Source organism: Ursus americanus, chromosome 36 (assembly GCF_024610735.1).
Source record: "Ursus americanus isolate L20-20 chromosome 36, mUrsAme1.1.p, whole genome shotgun sequence".
Taxonomy (NCBI): domain Eukaryota; kingdom Metazoa; phylum Chordata; class Mammalia; order Carnivora; family Ursidae; genus Ursus; species Ursus americanus.
The window spans coordinates 2,507,712-2,528,773 of record NC_142162.1 but is presented as its reverse complement, the minus strand read 5'-3'; the positions used below and the strand labels follow the sequence as shown (position 1 = coordinate 2,528,773).

Here is a 21,062-nt window from a genome sequence, read left to right as displayed (position 1 = left end):
TTAAAAAAGAAAGAGGACAAGTCGCACATAATAAATGAAAGGATCAAGGGTTTCAGCATAAAATCAGCACCTATAGAAATAATTGAATGGATACTATGGAACTTAAAAATCTTTAAACATACGTATCTAAAAGTAATAACTACATTAGATGGATTGAACAGCAGATTGGAGACAGCGGGATTAGTAAAATGAAAAACACTGGACAAGTAAAATAGATACATGGGAACATGCCAAACGCACTTATAGTTGGGAGTCCCAGAAGGAAAAAAGTGAAAGAATGAGGCAGAAACAATATTTGAAGAGACGATGGCTGAATATTTTCTAAACCTGATAAAAGACATCGACCTAAAGAATTCCAATGAGGAAAAACTTAATTCAAATGAGGAAAAACACAAAGGAAACCACATCTAGGCACATCATAGTAACAATGAAGAATATCAAGGACAAAAAGGAAGTCCTAAGAAGTGACAGGGATTTTTGAAAAACATTACTTATTACTTTTAAAGTAGTAACCGTAAGAATGGCAACTAAATTCTCAACAGAACTGATGCACACCAGGAACAATAGAATAACACTTCTGTTAAAAGAAAATAACTGCCAATTTAAAGTTCTATATGCAATGAAAAATTTCTTTCAAAAATGAAGGTAAAATAAAGCCATTTTTAGATGAAAATCCAAGAGATTCTTTTTCTTTCTTTCTTTCTTTTTCTTTCTTTCTTTCTTCTTTCTTTCTTTCTTTCTTTCTTTCTTTCTTTCTTTCTTTCTTTCTTTCTTTCTTTCTTCTAGACTCACACTAAAAAAAAATCTAAAGGGAAGTATTCAGGCAAATAAAAATTTATCCCAGTTGAAAACTTGACAAGGCAGAAGAGAAAGAAAAATATTGAGTCATTTTGAAGGAATAGTAACTATACAAAATTATAATGTCTTTTTTTGTTGAAACACATGTAGAACTAAAATACTAAACAAAAATTACTTAAAAGAGAGAATAAATAGAGGTGAAAGATCCTGAGGTTCAAGCATTATCAGGTTTGGGATAAAGTAATAATTTGTATTAGACTTTAATAAGTCAAGAATGAATTATTATATCTTGGATATCTACCAATGTGATGTAAAACTAGTTTGTCAATAGACATGAAAATGCTGTTACCAGTTATTTCATAATTTTAGTGCATTTGAGAAAGTATGAATGATAATGGGTATACCAGGGCCCAATCAGATGCCTATTGGGCCTTAGCTTATCAATTACATATTCAATTATACCTGAAAAGAATAAAATTTAAGAAGTCAAGGAAGTCTCAGTATATATCATTGGAAATTATCTCTAAAACAAAAAGTGTAATGAGATTTTATGATGTATTTAGCAATCTGGGAACAAAAGCACATCTCATCCTTTCAACATAAAGTCACCTTTCAATACTCAACTTCCATGTGCATATTCAAGGATTCATAAAAAAGGAGAGTACTTCTAGTAGTCAGGATCCCAAATGCATAATGAAAATAATAAATATAAAATTTCATAAAAGGAAGTACGCCATGCTAGAATTATCAGGAAATCTTCAAGAAACAGGTGGAATCTAAAGTAGACCCTGAAATATGAAAAACACATTTCATTTCTTGATAAAAATGTACTAAGAAGAAGAGAACAAAATGTATCTCCTATAGTCTTTGGCTAGAAATGGAAAATGAAATCTAATAATAAAGATCTTAAAAATAATAGTAAAGACCTAAATTTGGATATTTACCTCACAGCAATATTAGTTCTTAAGAATGGGGAACTGGACAGGATGAAGGACATAGGACTGAAGATAACCTTGTTTGGAAGTGAGACCTTCTTAAAGTTTCCTCTCACTTTATACTTTGCCACAAGTAGAGGATCCAAGTTGAGAAATCTATATGGATCCTTTCTCCTGAGAAGCAAGAACAAGAGAACTGAATACCAATTCGCACAGTGATATGATTAAAAAAGTAAAAAAGAAACCATGCAGAATCCACCAAGTATCAGAGCCATGTCTTCACAAAATGGCTTTATTCTTATAAAATTCTGAGGGTTATCTTAACCCAACCTCAGAGGTAAAAGTAGAATTATTTTAAGCAGTGATTACTAATGTTGATGATTAATAAGAAAGTATATCATTGTACTTAGGGGGCTTTATTTTTTCTAGTCTTGTCCTTAAAACACTATCAGTATTCATTATAGATTGGCTCATGGTTCTAATATGTTGTTTTAATGTGCAATTTTTTGGTGTATTTATAAAAATTGTAAATGAGAAGAAGCATGTGTTCTAACACCAGTCTCAGTTAACCATGGCTATAACCATATTCATTTACTTGAAACATGAATTTATCGTATAGTTATCACTATGCAACTGCTGATAATTTATCTAGATTGCAGACATAGTTTGTGGAGAGAGAAATGATTATATTTGTTTGTTGGAAAACCCCAAACTATGAGGAAATAGCCATTGTCCTTAATAATACAGTGCAAATGCTATGGCTAGATGTGCAGCATGATAATGTAAGTAAATAGGTGATTACCCACCGCCCCCATAGCTTATACGACTGAGGAAATAAATCTAGAGGTACATCGCTGAATCGGCTCCTCTAGGGAACATACAACAACTCTAGCATAATTATGCAGTGAGACTTGGAGTGGCAGCTATGGAATAACTAGCACTTCCATTTTCAACGTTTGGCTATCTTTAAACCTAACTTTCTCTTACACCAAATGTCTGAGGGTCTCTACAAAAATGTTTAGCATATTTTAAATACAGCAACTTTACAAATACTTGATAATTTTAACTAAATTATAAACTTCAGATATACTTTGTAACTCCATGAAAACAGTTTTGCTCCTCAAACAAATCCTCTGTGGCTCCGAGTCCCTAATTATATCTGGTTTTGTTTTAGATCTCAAACTAAATTTTTAAAAAACACTTTCATCGTGTTTGAAGTAAAATCATTAATGAAATTTACACAGTTATCTCTGAGGTATTGCTAACCAATCACCAAGGACGGCACACAAAATGTTTCTTAGAAGTTGCATGACAGCACATCATTCTAAATTTGGTTACTCCCAGCGAGTCAAAAGGAACCCTATCAAAAGATATGGCTCAATGATTATGTAGCCTCAAGTAACTGAATAATTAAATTATGATTTAACCCAATAATATCATTGTCCTAATTTACTATATATTGTGCAGCTTCCTTTCTACATGGAAGATATAATGTGCATGAAACAAATCTGAAGCAGTATTCTCTAAAGCATGATGTCCCAGACCTAAAAGCCCAATTCCTCCAAAATTCAGTACTTACTCTAATAAGGTAAATCCAATATGCTGACATCCCCCATTAAAAAAAAATCCTATAACTAAAGATCAATAACCACATATGATAAATTACAAGATAGCAAAATAGTAGTGCCAAGGTCAAATTATTATAGTAAGTTATGGATATTTTTAATATCAATACTCTTGGGTTTTTTGCTAGCCTTGCACATTATTGAATGATTGTTTTATGGCTACTGTGTTAACCCTAAATGTCCTGAAAAATCTGTAAGAATTGGCACTTAGAACTTAACCAGTGAGGGGCGCCTGGGTAGCGCAGTCATTAAGCGTCTGCCTTCGGCTCAGGGCGTGATCCCAGCGTTCTGGGATCGAGCCCCACATCAGGCTCCTCCGCTGGGAGCCTGCTTCTTCCTCTCCCACTCCCCCCTGCTTGTGTTCCCTCTCTCGCTGGCTGTCTCTCTATGTCAAATTAATAAATAAAATCTTTAAAAAAAAAAAAAAAGAACCAGTGATACCTGGAACATGAGACAAACATAGTGTTACCAGAGAAATGGGGCTCAAATATCAGGGGAATCAACAGTGAAACTAAGTTCATATTGAACCAATGAGCAGTTTCTATAGGGTTTATATGTTGCTCCTACCCAAGCCCAGGATTGTCCCTAAAGTCTACATGGGAAAGAGTGAAGGACGCCCAATTGCCAAAGTTACAGAAATGTCCCCAAGAGAATTTAGGCATTTGCAGGAACCAAATCTGTCAGTTCTCCACACTTTGAACTGATCCCATCTTCACCACTTAGCCTGATGTGCTTCATTGTGCTCAGTCCTTAGGTGAGAGTAACAAGAAGTTGTAACTGCATAATAGAAACAAAACTATTAATTATGAATGAAGATTCATAGCCTCACCTTCCTCTTGCCTCCAATTAGGAAAAATCCTGACATTGCCTACTTGGCATTTCCTTCTCTGATTTTAATCATAGGGGTGAAAGAATATTAAGAAGAAATGTTAAGATGTGGTCCATATATACAATGGAATATTACTCAGCCATCAGAAAGAACAATTACCCAACATTTGCAGGAACATGAATGGGACTGGAGGAGATTATGCTAAGTGAAATAAGTCAAGCAGAGAAAGACAATTATCATATGGTTTCACTCATTTGTGGAACATAAAGAATAGCAGGGAGATCGGTAGGAGAAGGAAGGAAAGAAGAAAGGGGGGTAAACAGAAGGGGGCATGAACCACAAGAGACTATGGACTCCAGGAAACAAACTAAGGGTTTCAGAGGGGAGGGGGGCGGAGGGATGGGCTAGCCCAGTGATGGGTATTAAGGAGAGCACGTATTGCATGGAGCACTGGGTGTTATACTCAAACAATGAATCATGGAACACGACATCAAAAACTAAGGATATACTGTATGGTGACTAACATAACATTAAAAAAAAAGGAAAGAATGTTAAGAATGTGAGTGATAAAAAGGTTTTGGAGAGTTTGAGCAGTTTGAAAAACATAGAAGAAAGAAAGGAATGGCGTATGGTGATGAAGGATTGGATATTCTTTCAAGTTCTGCAGGAGAGGAAGCAAGAAGTGACCGCTGGAACTGTATGAAATTACTTTTGGTCCCTTGACTGTGCCTTAAATGTGACACCTCACCAGGACTGGAATTTTCAGGCATAGCCCACAGCATTAGCAAAACTATGGGTGACAAAGACAGGAGCAGAGCCTGAATGTACCCCTGACCAACAACCACAGGACTGGGTGGAGCCTATGAGAACAACAGGGGAGAAATAGGTTGGCTGGAGAATAGAACAAATACAACTGAAGAAAAATTCAAGATGACGACCAGTATTCAGAAATTGTTCAGTTTTACATTTGGAGTGGGACAATAATCATGCAAAATTTTTATACATTTTTCCCCTTTTATTTATCACTGAAATCATGTTGTACCATAAAATTAACACATAGTTTAATGTAGCTTTTTCCTTGCAAAGCTGTTATTAAATCAGTGCTGAATCATAATCTACTGTAAACTCCATAATATAAGAGAACTATTTTGTATCATTTTCATTATTATTAACTCTATCCAGCACAAACTACTGTACACTATTGTGCACAAAGCTATAACATAATAAATGCTCAATAAATGTTTATTGAATGATCAGTAGTGTCTCAAAGTTGAAGAAAGTGATCAAATAGAAAATAACAGCTATTTTTTCCTAGAAATTTTTCACTTTAATGTGTGCCACATGGGGTAAACCTGTTATAAATGTTACTGCATGTAATCCTCTCAGTACTCCCACATTATAGATATTTTTATGTTAATATCACAGGTGAGGGAACTGCATCTCAGAGAGGTTAAGAAACTTGGTGAAAGTTCCAAATTCGGAAGGAGATGGCGCTGCTTTCAAACCCATGTCGAGGGACTCAAAAATACAAAGCCTTGCCATTATACTATGCTGTTTCAAGAGAAGAATTTAGTAGCCAAATTGAATGAAAATTCAAAGGAGCAGAGAAACAGAAGCAGAATCCAAGAACAGGGTCTGAGTGGAAGGGTTATGGTTGGAGTCAGAGCAATAAGGAAAGCTAAGGGATCACATGAGGGCCTGTCCCTGCCTTGAGCTAAATACCAGATGAAATGGACCCCTGACTACTAAGAAAATCTGCTTCGTCAACACCATTCTTTAACCATATAATACTCATTCTAGATTCCTCATGAGGAATGCACAATACTACTACCCCAAGTTTCAGATCTGTGTAACCCACCAACTTGAACTTATTATATAGTATAATTTAAGGCATTCGTTTTCCAAATAATCATTTATTGATCCAATGACCAAAATAAGTTTCCAAAAGTGCTTAAAGTACTCCAAAGGAGTAATTTGTTATAGTGGAGGAAGTTAGACCTTCCTTCTAAATCAATGTGTCTTACAGACATACGTACATACTTTGCATTTACATTACATGAGCGAAAAGTGTCATGTTGCAGTTCACAGATGCCATTTACATAAAGGGAACTGATGCCAATCAAATCCTGCTAATGTACAATAAGCAGAGAATAGCAAAGAGGACAATGGCCCATAATCAGTAGCCCCCTAGCCATTTGTAAAGAGGCACCAACTAAAGTGGTAAGAAGTGATACCACTTCCTGTCTGCACACTGCTCTGTTCTGCAGTTTCATCCATCCCATGGAACCTCTCCTTATAAAATATGAACCTTCTTTCTCCTGGCTACAGTGCATTCTAGAGTTGATAACAAATTGCAGCTGTCCACTAGCTTATTACATCTTCTCAATGATCAAAGCAAATCCATACTCCTGTAAATGTGCCTTTTCCTTGGTAGAAGTTGAAATTAGTTACATATGGTTAATCATACCATAGTGTCACCTCTACAGTCAGAAACTGTCATTAAGTCTCTCCTTAGCCCACCCTAAACTCAGTAATCCCAATGGGTTCAGTGTTTCCCAATCAACCCTCTAATCATTTTCATTTTTATTCTCATTTCCTCTGGACCCTATCCAAATTCTCTATATCCCAGATCAATAATAGGATTGAAATTAATCTCACCACAATAGCAGTTAAGACTAAAACCACATGACCTATATTGGCAGAATCACTTCATATTTCCAATGCTTGCCTTTTAGAGTTTGATGTGAAATGCGTTATTAACTTTGTTACTTCGTAACCTAGGCCTTGCTCAACTCTTTATAGAATCTGAATCACACCAACTCATATTCAAGTTCTACTTACTGCCCCCAAATGGTGTTCTGGATATTACTTAGTTCTTCCTGAGTGAATGATACTGAACATAGCAATTAGAGTATTAAGCTTAATAATTTATCCAATTTCTAATGACATTTTAATTTTAATTAATTTCTATAGGATCCTAGTCTAAGTTATACTGTCCACTTGAAGTATGTTTATATATATAATATATATACCTATATAAAATGTTATAATCCTTTAACAAAGAATTTCTAAGAGTAGCCAATCATAGAATCATGTAATCTTAGAGGTAGAAGAACATTATGTCAGATTCTGTTCCTTCAGAGGCACCAGATTAGTTACCTTGATTTCCATGAAAGGGTTTTCAAAGCATTCTGTGGTCTTGTAGTATACATTGCATCCCACTTTCAAGAATGTGAATTCCAATGAGCTTGACATAGATACTAAAATAAGGAAATAAGAAAAAATGCGGTCAAAGATTATTCAAAAGATGCATCAAAGACATTCATCATGGAATTGATGACAGAGAAAATAATTATGAATTATAAATTATAATTATATAATTATAAATTCCCTAAATAAAATTGCTAACACTAAGAATATGATTAAATACTCCTACTAGAATCAGCCATTTTTAACTTAATTAACAGAGGGAAATAAATCCTCCACATATAATTTTAGTGTAGCATTTTTTGCAATGAGTTTGCTGCCAGAACACAGGTGTCATGAAAACTGCTGAATCTAAACCAAAATAGGGAAAGAAAAGACTCATATTAACACCAACATCATTAGACATGTAGAACCAGGCAAGTCTACCACAATGGCCATCTGATCTACAAATGTGGGAAGACTGAAAAAAGAACCATTGAAAAATTTGAGAAGGAGGCTGCTGACATGGGAGAGGGCTCCTTCAACTATGCCTGGGTCCTGGATAAGCTGAAAGCTGAATGTGAGCCTGGGATCACCACTGATAACTCCACGCGGAAATTTGAGACCAGAAACCAACATGACATAATAAAAAATTATTTTAAAAAAAGAAAGTATTATGTTTCTATCACTGATGTGCCAAGATACAGGTACTTTATCAAAAACATGATTTAGGCACAACTCAGGCTGTGCCTAAAATTTTCTGCCCTGATTGTTGTTGCTGGTGTTGGTGAATTTGAAGCAGGTATATCCAAAAATGGTCAAGCCTATAAGCAGGATTCCACTGGGCCACTCTTCAGTCACAGAGATATCAAGGAAATCATGAAGGAAATCAGCACCCACATTAAGAAAACTGGCTGCAACCCAGACACAGTGGCCTTTGTGCCAATTTCTGGTTGGTATGGTGACATCATGCTGGAGCCAAGTACAAACATGCTTTGGTTCAGGGGATGGAAAGTCACCAGTAAAGATAGCAATGCCAGTGGGATAACGCTGCTTGAAGCTCTGCCACCAATTCATCCAACTGGGAAGCCTTGGGTTTGTTCTTCTCGGATGTCTACAGAATTGGTGGCGGTGGTACTGTCTCTGTGAGACTGTATTCTCAAACATGGCATTGTGGTCGTTTTTGTTACCATCAATGTTACAACTGAGGAAAAGTCTGTTGAAATGCACCGTGAAGTTGAAGCTCTTCCTCAGGACAGTGTGGACTTCAGTGTCAACAATGTGCGCGTCCAAGACGCTCATCATTGCAGTTGGAGGATGATAACAAAAATAACCCACCAATGAAAGTAGCTGGCGTCACTGCTCAGGTGATTACCCTGAACCACCCACACCCAATCAGTGCCGGCCATGCACCTGTGCTGGATTGTCACACAGCTCCCATGCTTGCAAAGTTTGCTGAGCTGAAGGAGAAGATGGATCACCGTTCTGCTAAGAAGCTGGAAGACAGCCTCAAATTTTTGAAATCTGGTGGTGCTGTGGTTGATACGCTTCTTGGAAAGTTTATGTGTTGAGAGCTTCTCTGACTATCCTCCTCTGGCTCATTTGGCCGTTTGTTATTTCAAATGGACCGTTGCTGTGGGGGTCATCAAATCAGTGGACAGGAAGGTTGCTGGAGCTGGTAAGGTCATCACGTCTTCCCATAAAACTCAGTAGGCTAAATGAATATTATCTCTAATAACTGCTACCCCAGTCTTAATCAGTGGTGGAAGGTCTAGAACTGCTCGTCTCAATTGGCCAATTAAGTTTAATGGTAAAATCTGGTTAATGATAAAAATGCAATGTAAAACCTTCGGAGGGAAAAGAGGATGTTTTATGTATCATTTGGGTTTTTTTTCTGTGGCAGTTTCAAGTTACTAGTTTTTAAAATCAGTACTTTTTAATGGAAACAATTTGATCAAAAATCTGTCACAGAATTTTGAGACCTATTAAAATAAAGTTTAATAAGAAAAAATTTTAGTGTAAAAACAAAATACAAAACTATACATATAAGATCATCCCCCAAAATCAAAAGAAAATGAAGTTAGATAGATACCTGGATAAATATATACACATAAAGAAATATGGAAAAATAGCCAAAGGTAATCAATCAACAGCAGTAATTGTCTCTTGATAATTACAGGTGATTTTTATTTGTTTCTTTTTTTTCCCCTAAAATTCCCTGTTTTCCCACTTGTGTGTGTAGTCTTTTTATTTTTTATTTTATTGTACTTATTTATATGTTTATTTATGTATTTTGAGTATAATTAATAAACAATCTTACATAAGTTTCAGATGTACAATTTAGTGATTTGGCAAGTAAATACATTATGCTATGTTCACAAGTGCAGCTGTACATCACTGTTACAGTGTTATTAACTGTATTGTTTATGCTGTGCTTTTATTCCCCTGACTTATTGGTTCCATAACTGGAGGCCTGTATCTCCTTCTGCCCCTCACCCATTTCGCTCAACCTCCACCCCACTCCCCTCTGGCCACCATTAATTTGTTCTCTGTATTTATAGGTCTGAGTCTACTTTTTGTGTGTTTATTCATTTGTTGTTGTTGTTGTTGTTGTTGTTGTTGTTTTAGATTCCACTGCATCTGTATTACATCTTTAACTTGAAATTAAACTACTTTTATTTTAGAATTTTGTAAATCCACAAATCCACAATATTAATCATTAGTCTTCTTTTTGCATTCTTTAGCCTGTTTGCTTATAAACCAAGGTATTTAATTCCATAGTTAACCTGAATCACTAATTTAAAACAATAAAATAAAAGCACCCTCCACTCCTGAAATTGTTATTTCTCCATGGGTGACACCAAAATAATATCTGGGCCACAAGACAAAAAGACCTATAGAAAATCTTGAAAATATGAGGAAGTGATTTGGTTCAGGGATGGAAGAGTCTAGATCTAAAACAGAAAGTCCAAGAAAACTTCTGCACAATTCAGATTTCGAAGTACATAAAAATCACAGGGATTACAGTGGAGAAACCTGAAAAACATTATCTGAGTCAATTGATCAATATGGATATCAATAGTAGTAAGTCATGTTGATAGCACATACTCTTGATATAATGTGATGAAAGTGGTACATTATTTACCTCTGTGGTCTTTTTCCCCCAAACCCATAACCTCAGTCTACTCATGAGAAAAACATCATACAAATCCCAGTTGAGGGACATCAAAATACCTGACTAGTACTCCTCAAAACTGTCAAAGGCATCAAAAATGAGAAAAGTCTGAGAAACTGTCACAACCAAGAGGAACCTAAGGAAACATGACGGCGAAATGTAATGTGGTATTCTGTATGGGACCTACAACACTAGAACAGAGAAAGGATAGCAAGTAAGAAAATAAGTAAATAAAAATAAATAAGAAATGAATATAGTATGGAATTTAGTTAATAATAACGATCGATGTTGGTTCATTAGCTATATAATAGGTACCATGATGTAAGATGTCAATAATAGAGAAAACTGGACATGGGGTATATCAGAAGTCTCTATATTATCTTCATGTCTTTTCTGTAACTCTAAATCTACTCTAAAATGGAAAGTTGGTTTAAACCTTGTACACACATACAAAGGAAACTTGTATGTACAGTGTATCCACCAGTGCTGACACCATTGACACCCCTCCTCAACTGTAAACTCTTGAAACAAGGATATTGTTTTATCGACCTTTGTATTTCCTACAACTAAAACATGTCTTTTATATGATTACAGGATAAATGTCCACAAAATTGAAAGACAAGAAGATCCAATGTCTGGGGTCCAGCTGACTGCACGGTAAGAAAACAAAAGTTTATGTTAAGATGCACTTTTTCCACTCCTAGCAATTATTGCAGAATTTAATCTTACTTTGAGAGAATGACTCATACTCGTGGGCTGAAACTGAAAGACAGAAAGATGAACACAGGATAGCAGCCTCGGCACTAAGGACAACATATAGGAATCTCATAGGAACCTATAGGCGTCTTCGTTTATGAAATTACCTAACAACATCATTGCTTCACGCTTGAAAGTCAAAACAGGGCGAATATATCAAAGAAGAAAATGCATAAGACCTGCAGTTTGAAGGTTGTTCTGAGAATTAGATGAGAAAAATACATGGGACTGCTGTTTGAAAAGCACCACACAAATAGCAGTTCTTAAATTTCCTCAGGTGTGGAGCACCTGAAAGTCATAGCGCTCCTTGGAGATGACAATGAATACTAATGTGCTGAATTGCATTAGAGGAACCATTTTAATGGCAGAAAGTATAAGAATGTAACGCAGAATGAGATCACGACTATAAGTACACGCAACACACACACACATGCACGAACACAAACTATTAGACTCAGCTTAATTGGGCCTTAATGATTTCTGGCATTATTATTCATCTGGTATTTTCTTTCTTTTTCCTGTATCTGCTTGTTAACTGTACGTCTTCCACACTAAACTACAAGCCAGCACATATGTCTTGTTTATATCCTAGAGTTTGGCACATAATAGACATTCATTTATTCAACACATGTTTCTGGAGAACTTACTAGAAGTTGTGAAATACAGTAAAAGAACAAGATTGCTGTTCTCCTGGTACTGACATGGTGATTCTAATAGTCAAATGCTAGGAGGTAATAGATGTGATGAGGAAAAGAGTAGAGTAAGAGGGGATGGGAGTTGGAAACAGATAGCAGTATTAAGCAAGGTGGTTGCACTGAGAAGATGACATTTGAGCAAGAACTTTAAAGAAGTAATGGTTGCAGCCAAGCAGATATCTGGCAACGAAGCGTCCCAGACAGAAACATAGCGCACTGGTTCTAGGGTTTGAGTTTACCTGGCATGTTCAAAAAACAGCCAGCAGGCAGGGTGCATGGAGCAGTGTGAATGAGAGGAAGGGGTGGGAAAGTCAGAGAGGGCCAGGCCACATGGGTTATAGGATCTTATAGAGACTTGTGCTTTAATCTGTAGTGAGGTGGGGAACCATTGCCAAGTTTTTAACAAGAGTCACACCATCTGATGTACATTTTCAAAGGCTCACTCTGGCTGCGTTGTGGAGAACAGACTATGTAGTAGCAAAGGCAGAAGGAAACAGACGTCGTGTTAGGTGAGAGCCATAACTGGTGGCTCACCAAAGCAGTAGGCCATGATGAAAATTAGATGCATGCTGGCTACATCGAAGTAGAATCAATAGGATTTTATGGTGGATTCAACAAATAGTTTAAATAGATAAATACTGGCCAATAGTCATTTGTAGGCAAACATTATCAGGTGCCAAAGTCTTAAGAAATATTTACGTACAAAGAAGTTTAAAATAAAACCGTATCTGCTACATTAACATTATGTCTATTACACTTCTACTATTTGGACAATGACTGATTATTGGTCTTTAACCTTAGAATATTGGCACCCAGCTTGCAGATTCTGAGGGCTTTTTAGAGACAGAGTTTGAGAACCACTAAGCTGCACAAAAGTGAGAAATGACGATGCTGATACTGAAATGACCTTTCACGGGTCCTGTGAGAGGCATCTGATCTGTTAAAAAGAATGACGTCATCTGATTGCAACCCAGCGTTGGGGAGTGCCTCTGGAGCCAGGCAGGTGGAAAGGCTCACAGTGCCGAGTCCTGGATCTGATTCTGCTTGCCAATCAATACCACTTTCTGGCGCTCATTATTTTGATAAAGATATTAGCAAAGCAACAGTAAAAATTAAAGTGCTCCATAATCCTCAGCACCCACCATTAACTTCTGAAATATTATTGCACGTGAGCTTTTACTGTTACTTTACAAAAGCACTTACTGAGAGGCAGGGAAGCCAAAAAAAAAAAAAATCTGCTGCTGTTAGTAAAGGGGAGGATGATTGCCTCTGCAAATTGTGACAATCTCTTCCCCAGAGCAACAGGGGGCACAGAGATCTTCTGAGTCTCCCTTTTTCTGAACTCGCCCAGAAACTGGAAGATACCTTCTAGAGTATGTGGGGGACAGAACATGCCCCTCCAAAGATCCAAAAATGGGTGAGATGTGCCTCCTGTTTTCCTTCCTCATTCTTCCTGCGTCTTTCTTCTCTCTGCCTTCAGTGGCCTCGCAGGGATGCAAGCCTACTCACAGAAAATTAACGGAGATGAGCTGCACACATTCTGCGAGCTCTCTGTCGAGGGGATGCCCACTGCAGGGGTATATTGCAGAATGTCACTTTGTCCACCTCTTAGCTATCAGGTGGGGGCACTATTTTATTTACTTAGGAGACACAGGAGGCATATTTCCTCAGGAGAGAGAGGGAGGATTTCGGCATTTGGGGTATGTTCAGGTTTCCCCAATTCAGCCAGCAGCAGCAGTGGCGTCCTCTCGTTCCGTGCCTGATTCCCAGTCATGCTGAGAATGTAAGGCCCCAGTTTTTCTCTCAACAAAATGGTATCACTCTATATAAACTCTTCCTCACAGGGCCTTTCTGCAGACAAATGAAATAATGTCATCTGTTCAATACAAGCCTGTCCCCCCCACAACTCAATGAAAGATGCTATGTGTTATGACCAAGCTTTCTCTTCAGCTGAATTCAGAAACTGCGGCTCACAGTGCTTCCTATGTTTATTCACGGTGCTATCACATGGGAAAGTAGAGGCCTGGGCATTTGCATTTCTCCCGTGGCTCCCCTCTCCTGGCCAAGAAACCCATGAAGAAGGGTCTTCACTGGCCCAGAGCCCCTGATAGGATGGCATTCATGCCCCGCCGTCACGGACGGAGAACGCCCCGCACAAGAAGGCTCGGCTCTCATAGAGAGTTCTGCCAGACTCGGGAAGACGCGGCTTTTTGTTCGGCACCATAGGACCCTGTGTGACACTCCACGGCCTGGGCTCGGGACCGTCACAGCAGCCTTTCACAATTCAAAGAGGAAAGGAAAATAGCCTGCCTTTGAGCATCAGAGATGTGGGAGAGGCAGGAATCAAATCATGAATAAATAAATAAAAACACCAGCAGCTGTGATATTTAAAACAGACAATCACTATAACAGCAAATGACAACCCTGCAGCCTGCGGAATCTGCTAATAAACTGTCTGCTGTGACTGTTATTAAAGATAAACTTATGAGCCATGATTATTCAACCATTAAACCTAAGTGGAAATCAAAGAAAGAACTGTGTCAGATGATATATTTGGTGCTGCGTGGCCTAGGAAAATTACTCATCAAATTTGAATCCTGATGTCTCTGTCCTCTAAGGATCGGTCCCTTGAAATCTTGGCACTATTTATGCGGAAGCTTTCTCCTCTTTTTCCTTTAATTATAATTTTAGTTTGCTAATGTGCAACTTTTTGTTTCCAATAAATTTCTGTGATAAACACATCTCATCTCATTATCCATAGAATAGTGGGAATGCCATTCAACTCAGCAAGGGCACAGCTACTAGAAGGCAAGACGGTAAGGCCTTCCTCGGAGCCACCTATGGACTAAAGCACCGTCAGTGCTGAGACTGATGTTCAAAAACCTACCCAGAAGTCTGGATTGTGAGTAGCTTTGTCAATGCATTAGCTAGTTTAACCTAACAAGAATCCAGCAGAAGGCAGCCAATTCCCATTTCACTTGGATCTCAGTCACCGCCACGGCTGTTACAGTCAGTGACACAGTTAATAGGAAGAGTGGCTTATTATGGCAGAAACAACAGTATAGAATAAGATTGTTATATGAGTGTGCCATTTTGAAGACATAAGAGGATGGCCCAGATTGAAAATAATCTTCAGTTAATGTCCTATATTATTATTATACGCAGGATGCAGCAGAGCGTAACGGCGGACTGAGAGCTATTCAATCTGGTAGGATTTTCAAGGGTTGCCTTTCAAATCTCTGTTTGATATTAATATTTCCCAGGAGCTTTGAATGAGGAATTTGAAGTAATCCTCAATAATCAGGGTAATAGTTTTTTTTTTTTTTTTTTAATAAGAACCACAACATAGCTACAAAATTTGTACAACCTGGAGAGGTACAAAGTGTATGATAGGTTAAGGGGATAAAAAGACCAAAAAAACCCCAAAAAACCCTTCACCTTTTCTTTATATCCTGCAGTTTTTGTTTTGTCTTTGACCTTTCCACCTCATCCACCTGAGGTGTCTGTTTGATGCTCCCCTTCCTCCGAGAGACTGGCTGTGGGTGGAGGTCCCCGTCCTTTGTGCTCTCACATCCGAAATAAATGTGCTTGCTGGGCCCATACCACCTACCCAACAGATGTTGACAGAATAAATTAATAAATGGCCTAAACACTTAGATACAGGCCTAATTATTCCAGGTTAAGGCATCAACCGGGAAAATAAGTAAACATGGTGTTTATAGTACATAGGAAATAGAAGTCAAGGGGCCAACCACCAGCTGCATCCAGGGACCATGAGGATGAAATAAGCCCATATAGAGTGTGGACCAGGTAGGCAAACTGTTGGTGCTGGAACTACAGGGTGACAATCACACGAGTAGCATTTATCCTGAATTCACAGAGGCCTTTGGGAAACTGCAAGATAGTAATTCTCATACATGGTTGGACTTTAGACTCACCTGCAGAGGTTTTTATTCTCCTTTTCAATTCAAATGCCCAGATCATCTCCCCAACCAGATAAATAAAAATATCCGGGGAGGGCACCCGTGAATCTCTGTGATAACAACTACTGAAGAGGTGACTTTGCCTCCACCTGAACTTCACCTACGCTGTGGGCCACCTTCTGAGAGGAATGAGCTCCCTGAAGTAGCCTTGCTGCCATGATTGCAGCAAAACCAAGCTTAACCTAAACACTACCTAGTAACATCGCCGGAGTAATACTCAGGACGATAGAACGCAATCATATGCTCAATCCCTGAATATCACAAAATAAAAGTGGAGCTGAAATAAGCCTCTTTAGATTCAATAGGTAAATGCTACAATATGATCTAGGAAATAACCCAAAGCTTATCTTTTATACATCGGGCATCTTTATAATGAAACTTTGCTCAGGAGAAATAGAGCCACATGCCGCCTCTAAAGAGACCCTCCTGCTCCCAAGGACCCAGCAGCAATCCGAAATGCTGTTTTCATTTTGTGATGTGAGAGCAGAATGTGCCTTGTTCTCATGACAGATGGGTTTCTTAAAAGTTGTGTAAACTTGGGATTTTTTAAGTAGTTGAGCTGATGAGCTCACTATTTAAAGAAAACATGAAACGAATTTTGTTTGCATTAAAAAAATATTTTTAAGTTTTTATTTAAATTCCATTTAGTATATACCATGTGCATTAAAAATATTTAGAGTTTCTAAAACTACCTCTGCGTATGTCTGTTTTATCTGAGTTTTTAATACTGTAGAAATGTGTGATAACTAACTTGTTATTATGTGGGTTTGGGCATTGTGCTGTCCTCTGAGACACAAAACCACATGTAACAAAACTCTGCTGTAGCCTAGAAATTATTAGAAAACTTAGTCATACTGAAATTTTGGAAAAAAGGATACATCTGCCTTATGAGAAAACCATGTTTCTAAAAACATAATTTAATGGTTGTTATTACATGCTAAAGTCAACGGTTTTTAACGTGGATACATCATTATTTCAAAAATGGAAAAGAATACAATGTGTTATAGTTCATACCAAATTTTCAGAAATGTGTAAGTTCCTTAACATGAGTCATGCCATTGAAACTTGCATTTATATGAAACTTTTATTTCCCAACTTTTATTTGCATGAGCCATTTAATTGTATCCTCCTCATTAGGGAGAAAGACTTTTTTAAAATTATGTATGGAAATTAAGCAATAAAGCAAATATCCACTATTGTTTTTATCCCCATTTTACAGATGGAGAAAATAGGCTCAGGGAATTAAAGAGTTCTGTCCAAGGTTGCACAAAGAGTCAATGACAGAAATGGAAATTCAAATCACATTTTCTGGCTCCTAAGTCATTTTCATCAGACCATGAATACAAAGAAACAGCTTGCAAATGTTAATGAACAATTCCCTTTGGTTCCATATAAAGTAGAGCCAAAAATGTCATTTTGTAAGGACCCAAAATGAATTATTGGCCCAAAATAGAATTGCCATAAATTTCTATCCAAAATTTAGAGTATATTTAGACCAAAGCCAGCAATAATGGCATTTTCACCTATAGTGGTTAAAAAGAGAAAAGTTTCCTTTGCTTTGAGCAAGGTTATGAGTCAGTTGGTCTTTGGGCGAAAGGAAATGAAAAATTCATCACCTAGGATGATTGACTGTTCATAGGAAAGGCCTTACAATCAAGAAGCAATTGTAGTCTGTATGTAGTAAACCCTCTCAAAGCTATAAGTAAGCAAGATGAGTATCAGATTCTTGTCACTGACTAACTTGGGAAAGTAGAGTGGGGTGGGAAGCAGAAAAGAATTAAGACCTGTACCAGAGCAGGGCACTTTGCCAGAGCTATTTGATACATGGTTTCGGGGAAAATGCTTATTCTGTTCCACTTTATGTTTCTTTTCATATAGATGACCATGTGTTAGCATTACAATCCTGGTCTCCTTATATCCCTTCATTCACTCCGCTCTCATTTAGTGAGTTTGGAAAGAAAAACTGGGCAGGCATAGTTAGTCTTCCTCTTCTCTTTGTCTTTTGACAAAAGATAAGTTCACAAAGATCATGCGCTCCTAACTGTACTCTACCATGAGTAGACCTCTCTACTAAGAGGCCCCGTCCCCTTATTAGAAATGTCTCAGGTGAATTCTCTGAGAAGCAGACTCTGAAACAGAGATTAGCCTCAGGATTTGAATAGGCACCCCCTTTCATAATTTGGAGACAAGACCAAATTTTTATGTCGATTTCTAAGGCCACCAGATTTACAAATAAGAAATTAATCCATCTATATTTCTTATAATCTTTCACTTGGAAAATAGTATATTTATTTTTTAAATTTTTTAAAAGATTTGATTTATTTGAGAGAGAGAGAGAGAGAGAGAACAGGAGCAGGAGGAGGGGCAGAGGGAGAGAGAGAAGCAGACTCCCTGTTGAGCAGGGAGCCTGTCATGGGGCTCCATCCCAGGACCCTGGGATCATGACCTTGGCCAAAGGCAGATGCTTAACTGACTGAGCTAAACTAAAACTTGATGAAAGAATTTAGTAAAGGATAAGTATGTGTTCAAACATGTATGGTAACCATTTAAGCACATTTGGGTCTGTGGTGCCAAGACAATTCAATGGAAAAAGAATGTTCAAAAAATGATGCTGGGAAAACTAGATATCAACATGCAAAAGAATGAAGTTGGATCCCAACCTTATACCAATATACAAAACTTATATGAAAGTGGATCATAGATTTAAATGTAAGAGCTAAAACTATAAAACTCTCAGGAGAAAATACGAGAATAGATCTTTTTTACCTTAGGCTAGGCAATGGTTTCTTAGATGTGACACCAAAAACACAAGTGACAAGAAAAAAAAAAAACAAAGCATAAATTAGATATCAACAAAATGTAAAACTTTTGTGCTTCAAAGGACATCATAGAGAAAGTGAGAATATAACCCACAGAACTGGGGCAACTATCTGTAAATCACATATCTGATAAGGGACTTACATCGAGAATATATAAAGAAATCAAGAAATCATACAACTCAAAAATTAAAAAACCCAATTTTTAAAAATAAACAAGTGATTGGAAAGATCTATTGAAAAAATATATAAAATGGCAAAAATAACCACATGAAAAGATACTCAATATCATTAGTCATTAGAGAAATGCAAATGAAAACTATGACAAGATAGCACTTCCCATGTACTAGGAAGACTAAAATGAAAACCACCAGCAATAGCAAGTGTTGGTAAAGGTATGAAGAAAATTAAACCTTCATATATTGTACATCGTTGGTGGGATTATATAATAGTGCAGCTACTTTGGAAAACAGTGGAAAGTTCCTCAAAATGTTAAAGACAGAGTTAACATGAAACAGCACTGCCATTCCTAGATATATACCCACTGGAAATGAAACATATCCAAACAAAAATGTGTCCATGAGTATTTTGAACAGCATCATTCATAATAGGGAAAAAGTAAAAACAATCCAAATAACCATTAACTGATGAATAGATATGCAAATTGTGAAATGTCCAGTCAATGAAATATTATTCAACTATAAAAGGAATGAAGTACCGATACAGCATAGATGAACGTTGAAAGTGGAAGAAGACAGAAAAGGTCACTGTGATTGTCAACGATAGGTGTCAACTAAGCTCACCTAAAGGATGGCCAGATAGCTGGTAAAATATTATTTCTGGATGTGTCTGAGAGGGCATCCTGGAAGAGATTAGCATTTGATTCCATAAACTGAGTGAAAAGATCCACCCTTAGCAACATGGGTAGGCATCGCCCTCACCACCGGGACCTCAAATGGAACAAAAACATGAAGAAAGGGAGAGATTCTCTTTTTTATTGAGAGGGGACATCCATCTTCTTCTGCCCTTGGATGTAGGTGCTCCTGGTTCTTGGGCCTTTGGACTTGGACTGAGTTCTACCACTGGCTTTCCTTGTTCTCCATTTTGTAGCTAGCAGATTGCGGAACTTCCCAGCCTCCATAACCACCTGAGTCAATTCCTATGTTTCTTCTTATATATATAACTATATATACATCCTGGTCTGTTTCTCTGGAAAACTCTGACCAACACAGCCACATATTGTTTAGTTCTACTTACATGAAATGTCCACAATAGGCAGAGCTATAGAGACAGAATGTAGATTAGTGGTTTCTTGATACTGGGGGGGTAGGAAAGTGGAGAACTGATAGCTACTAGGTATGCAGTTTCTTTTTAGGGTGATAAAAATGTTCTAAATTAGATCTTGGTAATGGTAGCACAACACCTCTGTAAATGTGCTAAGACCCACTGCGTTGTACAATTTAAAAGAGTAGATCTTAAGGTATGTGAATTATATTTCAATAAATCTGTTATAAAAATGTTTGCATTCATAAGCAGTTATAGAGTGTCACTGGAGCACCTGTTGAATAGGACATAAATCATTAAGGAAAAACATAATTTGCCTATATGCATTTAAGAAGACTAAGAATTCAAGAAAACCTGGCCAGACAGATCTCCAAGAATTTTGCTGAACACTCTGAGATCTAGGTCATTTGTACTCAAAAGTGACTTTGAGATAGCCTCTGGTTTAGGCCAGATTGCATGGCAAAACAAGCATGTTTTACATGAAAGATGTACAGAAGCTTTAGTCTGGCATTCAGAGCCTCACAATGTTACATGCATCTAACTCAAGCTTACCTACCAGTTTCCCTATTCGATATATATTTAAAACTACTTAGCATTTCCCCCAAATCCATCTCATTCTTTACCTCCTGCTTGTGCTCTTACGCTCCCTAAAATGTCCTACCACCTTATCACCTTACAGGTTGATTCTATCTCTCTTTCAAAATGTCATCTTTCTTAAATGTCATCTTCTCTGTGGAGTTGTTGCTAATTTTCTCTAATTAAATGTACTTCCCTGTTGCTTTGTGTCCCAGTTTACTCTGCTTTATATTAGTTATCTATAAATTTATATTATTTTCTCCCCTCCTAGGGCCATTGCAGTGGCTGTCCACTGGGGGAATTTGCGAGAGCAAGGGCTGTATATCACTCCACTCCATGGCATTTGCAGCATTCATTGCTAGTGGCGGAGATACAAATATTTGTTGATTGGAAGAGGCTAACTG

General features: G+C 37.4%; 1 pseudogene; it reads left to right on the top strand.

Annotated features, from left to right (window-relative positions):
• Positions 1 to 4,808: 4,808 nt before the first annotated feature.
• On the top strand, positions 4,809 to 9,086 carry LOC123801835 (elongation factor 1-alpha 1 pseudogene; annotated as a pseudogene).
• Positions 9,087 to 21,062: the final 11,976 nt, after the last annotated feature.